The 9,826-nt window shown below is 39.3% G+C and overlaps 1 long non-coding RNA gene across 1 annotated transcript; it reads left to right on the top strand.

Moving 5' to 3' along the window:
* Nucleotides 1-3,517: 3,517 nt before the first annotated feature.
* On the top strand, nt 3,518-4,995 carry LOC101861072. Its single transcript, XR_220935.3, has 2 exons — nt 3,518-3,618; nt 4,116-4,995. It is a non-coding gene; the product is annotated as an uncharacterized LOC101861072 (long non-coding RNA).
* The last annotated feature ends 4,831 nt before the right edge of the window (nt 4,996-9,826 follow it).

Raw genomic sequence — 9,826 nt, 5'->3', positions numbered from 1 at the left:
GGGGGCGTAACTCATAGATTTACACTACTAGTCACCTGGCTTAACTAAAATCATAATTTTGCCTTAGTTGAGAAAAAATGTTTGTTACTATTATTATATCAGTGAAAGCGTTGCCACACTTCTGACTTGTTTTGGAATATAAAACATGTGTGTAGACTGTAGACCTTGGAGTAACTATCAATATATAATTACTCCAAGCTTTAGACTCATGTTGATTTAGGTTTTCAGCAAAGCTTATTCTTCTTCACGTAAAAAAATATGCAACAAAGACATTTTTGGGGGACTTAACAGTTATTTTGGTCAAAGAATGTTTCTAAACACGTCTTGAACAGTAACAACCTTAATGCATACAATAGTACAATATAATATCTTATATAAATTACAGTTACATGTACAATGTACATAATGTGTATAATAATTCTTTACTGCCAACCAACAATTATTTCCGGTTTTACCTCTATGTTCTAAGGTTTTCTCCCTTTGACAAGTACATCTAGATTGGTGTTTTTTTTACTTTCATTGTCCGTCCAGGCAATCTCAGGTCACTGGACTGGCGACTCACTACTTCCGGGTCACATTATTTTTCCTTTTCACCAACACAGTTTCTGCTTCTCCGTCATTCTTCACTTCTGACCTCACTCATTTTTCTCGTCTTTGGTTATTGTCAGGAGGCAGTGAACCGTAACAGGAGCAGGCAAGTCATTATAACATTATAACTGATGTTTGTTTGATAATAGTTTGATTATATGGCAGAACACTGTTTGAGTTTGATTTGATACATCACGCGGCCTCCACGGGCCTGTTGGGTCGACTGGACATTGAGGGGTCGGGCTGTTTTCGAAGGAGTGGTCAGTGCAGTCTACCTCTGCTGCAGCAGTCTGTTTCATTGTTTAACTAAAAGCCTTTAATGTCCAATATTCCTATTAGATCTAGACTCTAGATCTAGATATAGATCTAGATTAGATCTAAATCTATATTTTCTATTTTGAACTATTCTTTTGTTATTTGTTTTGGTGTAGAGTTCTGGTCCTGTTACTGGTCCAGTCTGGGATTACTTTCACAGATTCTTCTAGAGACAGAGGTCTTGTGATCTAGATCTAGATCTAACTTACTAATGAGTCTAATGCCTACTTACTGCGAGTGTATTCTTTGTAGGCTGCTATTATTTTTATTGTTGAAAAACCATGTGACTGTCATCATCATCATTGCCCTTCCCCCCTGGGTTAAGGTAGGCCTATAGGGGTAAGATTGAAGAATACCGGACCAGCGGACTGACTTTGCCTATGTCTCAACCTTAGGAATTCATAACTTTCCCGTTTTTAATATCTCTCAATGGAGAATCTCGGACCGGTAGATCTATTCATTAAAATTTTGTCAGGGGGGAGACCCCCTGAACCCCACCTCCCCCCTCCTCCACCCCAACCACCTACCCCACTCTCTCGCGCAATAATGTACGAGCGGTCCGGTATTCTTCAATCTTCCCCCTATAGGATAGGCCACGCACCAACACTTTCCACCTTTCCCTATCGTGGGCTATATATCTAACGTCTTGATGTTATTACAAGTCTTCGTGTAACTGCGACCAGCATAAAACTGAAAGAAAGAACAGGGCCTATTCTATAATATATGTGGATTTATTGACTGGCTATTGACATTTCAATATAAGGCATATATGGGACTGACTTGATAACGAAATAATAATTTTGTATACTTTTTCCATTGTTGACTTTTAAAACCTTTTATACGTAGATGTGATTATAAAATATTATTATACTATTTTATATGATCTCACTTTATTCAGTTTTAGATGCTACCAAACAAAGTTTACTGGTTTGAATTTAATGCCGGCTCTATTTCTCCGAACGTTCGGGAAAATAAACTTGAACTCTATTTCTCCGAACGATTTCCGCTCTCGAGATTTGTTGATAAGTAAGCGAATGGAGTGGCCCGTTTGTGTGTGTGTGTGTGTGTGTGTGTGTGTGTGTGTGTGAGAGAGAGAGAGAGAGAGAGAGAGAGATAGGGTGTACATGTGTGTGTGTGAGTGTACGACATGTGTGTGTGTGTGTAAGGTGTGAACCGGTGGGGGGGGGGGCGTGGAGGGATTTTTCTTTTTACCTGAAGGATTTTAGTTTTTTCTGGGTGACTAAATGCAAAATAGGTTACTGCCAAGGTCGAGCTGTATTTGTTTTCTCGCAGTACCTTTTTAGAAGGTATTTTCAAATGAAGTATAATCCTGGGAACGTTGTCCCAACCACAACTGAAGTATCTGAATATTCAGACATTTAAAAATCTCTAGCTCTAGAAATTGAATTTGATTGCAAAAAATGCTTCTTTCCAGTCCTCACACAATGGCACAATGAAAGGATGACGCTTAAATCTCGCAAATAACCCAAAAAATCTCGAGATCGGAATCCGTTTGGAGAAATAGAGTTCAACTTTATTTTCCCGAACGTTTGGAGAAATAGTCACTTCGTTTAATATTTTGATTGTAACTTGTACTCACTCTAACTGTGTCATGAATTACTTCCAATGGTGACATTTATTATATTTATAAACCGTATGCACTAGATGATACTGCTACTGTTTTCTTTTCCTTTTTGATGCTTCTAAACACTGTTTGTCTTGTGAAATTTCCTGCTTTTAAGCCTAATTATAAAAATGATGAAAAGGCTCTTCTGGTGATGCCTTAGTCTAACTGACATAAGGTGAAGACCGATGTTGAGGTCTTATCTGTATAGAGATAAAAAAAAAAAAGGTCTTCAACTACACTGATGGGGACATTTGGTCGCTTTCAAGCACATGGGGGTTATCCCGATAACTGTTTTGAGAAAATCGAAGGTTAATTTTTTTGCCCCTTGTTCAGTTTCTTTAAAATACAAAGAGAGTTTTCCTTATAACCGAACAATACACCAATGAAACCAAACTTCTATAGGTGGAGCAATGCCCACGTTTAGCTTAGGTCAAGATTTCTAGAACCCCCCCGAAATCTGGGTTAGCCCGCTTGTCCTTTAAAGCGACCATAATTTGTATGATTATAGGCTATTATTGGGTGTAGAATGCAGCCAGTGATGTCTTGTGCCAGTGATGTCTTGTGCCAGTGATGTCTTGTGCGTACAAATAGAAAGTAGTGTTGATAGAGAGAGCAGGTAATATCTGTCAGTGTGCTAGCTGACAACTTGAGTTACTCCCTAGTTTTGGTCATAGAGTGGTAGGCAGGTCTGCATTCAGCAGCATTCTCCTACTGTAAACAGTGTAGATTTAGAAAGTTTGGTCCTCTGGTCGTTTTAACCTCATTGGTGGGTGGTTGGCGGGTGCTCTGGTGTGGTTTGCTTCTTCTTTCCTATCAAATGTCTATTATCCTTGTAAATCTCTCCTCCTTTTTTTGTGTTTCTTACTCTCTTGTAACACCTTTAATCTTCGGCACTTACATATGATGTTATTATTGTGTTGCAAGTGCCGTAGAACTCTTACTCAAACTAAAACTAACCTTGCTATTGTCCTGTGTTTCACCAACAGAGCAGGAGCTGCCCTTCACAAGCGCTCTCTTTATCCCCGTGAGAGAGGACTCTTGGTTCTTCCCCTCCAAAGTCAAAGACACAGACCACACTCAGTATCTGGGTATGTATTTCCAATTGATGCCCTGCAGGCCTACAGAAATAGTGCATGAACATTTATCACATCAACATTTGGAACTTTATCTCCTTTCAGCCTAGTTAAATTAGATTTTGGTTGGTTGGCAGGTGCTCTAGTGTGGTTTGCTCTTTCTTTCCTGCCAAAATCTAAATCATCCTTATCTCTCCTCCTTTTCTTTGTATGTTACTCTTCAGTAATACCTCTAATCCTCGGCATTTAAATTACCTATTTGTGTTGCAAGTACCATAAAATGTTTACTAAAACTAAATAAATTGGGATTAGAAAGCTTGTGTTCAGCTATAGTGCCTGTCCTTCACAAGATGGAGTTTTAGTTTTTTGTCAGTATACAGGGCAACAACTCCACTTTTCTTTTTTGTGATTGCTACTCTCTTGTAACACCTAATCTTCTGCACTTATATATGTGGCCTTATTGTGATGCAAGTGCCGTAAAACTCTTACTAAAACTAAAAATTATTTTACAGGTTGTGATCTGTGCACATGTCCAGGGCACAGAAAAGACGCAAGATGCTAGAAGTGCTCTATGAGCATATCAAATCAGGAGGATGACAAACGCTTCATCGCCATTCAATGTAGAATTGTTGACTTTGTCCAGATATTTTGTAGTCACTGAATTAGCAATACAGATAACAGTGATGGAACAGTTTAATACGTCGGATCTGAAGGAAACCAGTAGTTTGTAACAACATAAGTGCTTGAAGCTTCTTGTTCATGAAATTTACTACAAAATTCCGTCAATAAGCAGTCTACTGTTTAATGACCACTCATGTTGCTCAGTTTGATCTCTTAATAGAAACGTAACATAAAATTTGATATCATTGGAAGTAGTTTTGACATTGTGAAGAGAAAAAGAGTGAAGTTTAGGGGCAAAGTTAGGGTTTCATTTCATTGTTCCGTTTTTGAGAGCAGTTCAGCGCTCAAAGTAAAGTGTGCTGCTCATCTCTGTTGTGAGTCGGCACAGAGAAAAATGTCCAGAGGGGAGACCGCAGCTAGCACTGCAAAAGTGGATTGTCCAGATGGAAAGGGTTCGGGTATCGCCTCGGTGTCAAAAACAACAACGATGGCCGGGGTGTCTCAGAGCTCCTCTACCCCCGTCGCAGACACTTCTGCGAGCGCGGGGTTCAGCTTCTTCTCAAAGACACGCCAGTTCGGAGCTTGGCTGACGAGAGCCACAGAAGGAGATAAGATGAACATATCTACCAAGGACATCAACGCAGTCGCACCAACAACTTTCTAACATCCTCGTTGGCCAGTTTACAGATTTTTAAAGAAATTTCTTTTGTTATTATTCAGCGTCGCATTTCTATAAAAATCCAAAACTCGAGAAATGTTGAATGTCCCAAACTTTTTGCGTCTTAGCTTATGTGGTATTTAGGTGTATTTTTGCCTTCTTTTTCTTTGTATGTTGTCGAGTTTTACTCTCCTTGCATCAAGGGGCCCCAGCTGATGACATCATATGTGAGAGATCGTGGTGAAATCAGGCGCTTGTCAAACTAATGAAAATGAAGAAATTGGCATTTTCTCGCTGGTTTGGCAATTTTTATAGAAAATTTTTTGGGGGGCTCAACACCTTTTAAAAAAATCCATTTAAGAACTCTTTTCTGTGTGGGTTTTACTGAAAAATGTTGATTTAAAGGCAAAAAAAATGTAAATTGTCAGTTTCCACGGACTCTCAGACTATATAAATAACCAAATTTTGGCGGCCATTTTCTTGCTAATTTTACCTCTGAAACCAAGCGACCCCTACCTCCTTCAATCGCAAATATCTTGACTCGTATTCAAGATAAATGGGTGTTTTTTTCATCGAAAGCAAGGCAAATGTTCAAGCTTTCAGTTGATGCCAATAACCCCACATGCCCAAAAATTGACGACCGCCTGATTCCACTGCGTTGTGACACATATTGTATATTATACACCTCATACGTATATATATATATATATGTATAACGTACAGGAACTTCTTGCCAAAACCTGGACAGGGTGCATGGTGGCAAAATGTACAATTATAAGTCATCACGTTAAAAAAATACGTGACCAGATTGCCAGAGGAAATCCGTACATGTCTCGTAGAAAAACCCCAGTCTGAGACTGTCACTAGGTTTTCTCCTATAACTGGCTGAGTAGTACCCCGAGACATTTTTGTCACGCAGGACACCACTGACACGATGGGTCACAGACACAGTATCTATCCGGAGACGTCTCCGACGGAGATAGACCAATCAAAATGCTTTGTTCCTCTGGACCAAGTATAAAACAAAAATCTGGGCATGCCCCCCTGTTTTAACCCATAGTTTGATATTTTGCAGTAAGGTTTGAAATTTTCTTGATAATGATTGATTTGCGACAGTTGTAGTGGCTATATATTATATGTGTGATCTGCAGCAAACAATACGCAATTTGACCCACAAAGCAGTACATCTGTGTGCGGGATTACGTCTCCGAATAGCTCCTGGGTGCTCGCCGGAGACGTCTCCGAATATCTTCTGCCCACAGATGAGCCCCCACTGACCTACTGACCACTCCGGTTAAACCAGAGCCCTCCAGATTTTTTTTCCTTTTGAAGAACCAACGTCAGATATATGCGTAAAATCCAATTTTTTTCTCAGTCGTAAGCAACTTATGGTAAATAATGTGGAAATACATTGGATTATTTTCAGTATTTGTGTGATTTGTATACGACACGAAAATCCACGTTTTTATTAATGTTTATGTGCGTTTAATTGCTATGTACGTGGAATTGTTACTTTTTGTACGTAACGTTATTTTAATCTGCTGGGGTTCTGGAGACTCTCATTTTTTCTCCCCAAATTCTTTACTTTTAAGGAGGATTCTGAGAAAACTTTTTTTGGTCCCGGAGTGGTTGGCATGTAGCTGGATCGGTTGGCAGGTCTAGATCGGTTGGCAGGTCTAGATCTAGCATTGGTTTCCAGGTCCAGATCTAGCAGTTTCGAGGAAATGTTTGTCGTTGCAACAGGGGGAAAGGTTGAACGATACTTCCATGACACAGCGTGATTTGGCCTTTTGTGGTTGATGATTTTTTTCTCCTTCATGGTCTCTCAGGGTAAACGTTTGTTTGCTTGTCGCCTTATTTCTTTTTCTCATTGACTTTCTAACCGGACCACAGTGTCAGTATAATCTGTCCCCGTGGTTTTATGCAGCCCGCTTAATTTAGTGAAATTTGATCATTATTTGCGTAATTTCTGATTATTTTCCTTTATAATTCTTTGTTGAAATTAATAGAATCACATAATTTCACATTTTTGGGCTCAGTTTGCGTAGTTTCAGAATTTTTCTAGCATAAAACGACGGGGACAGTATAATGTAAAAACAAGAAAGGGGCAGAAATGGGAAATGTCCGTAGATGCAGATGGTTGTTGGGGCAGATCCCACTGTATAGTTTTGTCTTTTGTTCACGTTTCTTGTCTTTTGTTCACGTTTCTTGTCTTTCGTAAACATTTTTTTGTCTTGTGAGCTTTGCCGTCACGTTTGGACCTGAGCTCTTTACGACCGGCTGCTTGTGTGTAGAAAGAGTGGCTCCTTGACCGTGACAATATTCTGGGATTGATGAATCGGTGAATATGTTTTTGATTCATCATATCTCGACAGAAGGAAAAGATTTGGACAGAGTGGAGGAAGGGGGGGTTTTCTCCACAGTCTGTCATGTAGGCTACATGTGTGCATATTTTGAAAACATGTTTGTGTAGTATGTTACCAATAATGTTCATGTATTATGTTGCCAGTAATTTGTAATAATAACAATAAATAGTAAATGACATTTATATAGCGCTCAACCCCGATTAAAGTACACAGGCTCTGAGCACTTTACAGAATTTTTGGCAGTTTTAATGAGATAGACTTTAATATAATGAATCAAGATATGTTGGAGAAAATTATCGTCTTGTTAAAAAAAAACTTCTGTAGAACGTTCAAAGGTAAACTTCGTTGTATTGAAATGTTGATTTATTTCTTGTTGTTGTGGACGTTAAGTGCTGTTGTCACGTGACTCTCGTTGTCGCTCAGTTCGTTACAGCATTGTTCACCAGAGGTCGCTGAAAGCTGGTTGTATGACCTTTTTGTGTTGTAAGTGCAGTAAAGCTTACGAATACCCCCCCGGTGTGGTGCTACTGAATGAAGTGTCTTTAGGCCATTCCCGAGGGGGGGGGGGGGGCGCATTAACATCTGTAGTTCTTATGCACAGTAGAATTGTTATTGTAAATGGGCTGATTCATCAATGGCATGCTCTAATCTGTGCCTGAACTGCAACAGGGAACTGCTGCTTTTTCTTTCCCCATCCTTACTATCGTCATTTTCCTCTACTTCTTTTGTATATTTGTCTCACTCTTGTGGCCTGCTATTTCCAGGGTGCCTTGATAGTCGAAGCAGACTTTGTACTGTTGAAGCTAGAGAGGTGAGCAAAGTAAGTCTGATTCCCTGTAGGGACTTCTCTGTTGACATCCACCCCTTGGCGCTCATATGACCTTGTGCAGTTGCAAGCGCCATAAAACCTCTTCTAAAACAAAACAAAAAAGTTTAGGAAAACTAAACTAGAAGGCTTGTGTCTCTTGTATGTTCACAGCATCGCCGTTACAGCATGCACAATGTGTAAATCATAAAATTCTGTGCCTCATTCAGTTGTGAAGCTAGAGTTTGAATCTCGTGTGAAATGGTGGGGGGGGGGGGGCAAATATATGAAGACAACCGTAAGACATATGCTATTCTTGTATTTATTATATATATATTACAATTACATGACAATAATGATTGCATTTCGAGGGCCGCCAAGTAAACTATGGTAAGTCATGCTTTTCCAATTTTACAGGAGAGACAAAAAAACAACTGATTTTTTAAAAAACGTTTTGGGTGGAGGAACTTCATTTTCATAAGAGAGCTTAATGTCTGTCTTGGCATTTGTAGGCGTCCTTATGAACATGAAGTTTATTCTTCCAAAACACTTTTAACCCTTCCAGCCCCAGCCATTTTTGTGCACTCCCTAACCCCAGTCCCAGCCAATACAGCAGTAGTTCAGAAAAAGAGACATTTCTAAAAAGTGATGTAGTATCTTTGTAATGTAGCTTTGATAATAACATATTCCAATTTTTAAAGATACATAAACAAGTAATAAGAAAATTAAAGTTTAATCAAGTTCACTAATTTCGAAAAATGCGCGAATTCGGTACCCCCCCCCCCCGAAACTGAGAATATACGCTCTTGGGACGGAGGGAGGTACAACAAGCGCTGCTGAAAATATACGCGCTTGGGGCTGGAAGGGTTAGTTTTTTTTTGGGGGGGGGGTCTCTCCTGTAAAATTTGAAAAGCATGACTTACCATAGCCCTCGATTTATCTAGTTCATGTTTACGCTCTACAGTGTGCTCTGTGCACTTTTCAAACGTTATTACCCCAGCTGACTCTAGAACTTGTCTCAAAAACATTCTCGGCTTCCCGGGAAGCATACAGTGCAAGCTGTGGATTCCACGGGCTCAAACACTATCGATCTGACATGATCTTTCACTGTCTATAACTGGGTACCCATTTTCTCACACGTGAAAGGAGGAAGTTTTGTGTAAAGTGCCTTTCCCAGGAACATAATGTCAGCCACTGAACGGATTTAAAAAGTTTGTGGGTTTTTCCAACGTGCCAAGTGCTCCGTTAATAAAAACCGGAGCTCTCCAATTGTCCTTTGTCCTTCAAAGTACCCTGATGGAGTTTTTGCATAAAATCCAATTTCTTTTAGTAAATAACATGAACGTTACGTTTGCAAATTTTTGCGCAACTTATCATATATGTCTTGAAAATATACGTATGGCGTTGTGGTAAAAATTCAGGCACTTATCAAAATTCTGAAACATTTCTGCCCAGTGGGTAACTTTAATCAAATTTTATGTTTTTGGTTTTGCAATAACTCCGTTATGCTCAAATATCTATGAACACTTGATTCCACTATGTCGCCTCACATTTATTATTTTATTAATTAATTAATTTTTTTTGGTAGCATTTTTTTATTTTCCACTATCAGTTTGTTGCATGATCTAAATACACTGGGGTTTTGAAGACTGCCATTTTTTTCCCCAAACTCCCGAGTTTTTGGCAGATTTTGAGGATTTTTGGACATGGAGTGGTTGGCAAGTGTGGTTAGCCCACAGGATGACAAGCAAATTATTGAGAAAAAACCAATCA

This window comes from Aplysia californica, unplaced genomic scaffold (assembly GCF_000002075.1).
Source record: "Aplysia californica isolate F4 #8 unplaced genomic scaffold, AplCal3.0 scaffold00630, whole genome shotgun sequence".
Taxonomy (NCBI): Eukaryota; Metazoa; Mollusca; class Gastropoda; order Aplysiida; family Aplysiidae; genus Aplysia; species Aplysia californica.
The sequence above is the reverse complement of the archived record's forward strand: the minus strand, read 5'-3'. Positions and strand labels throughout refer to the sequence as shown.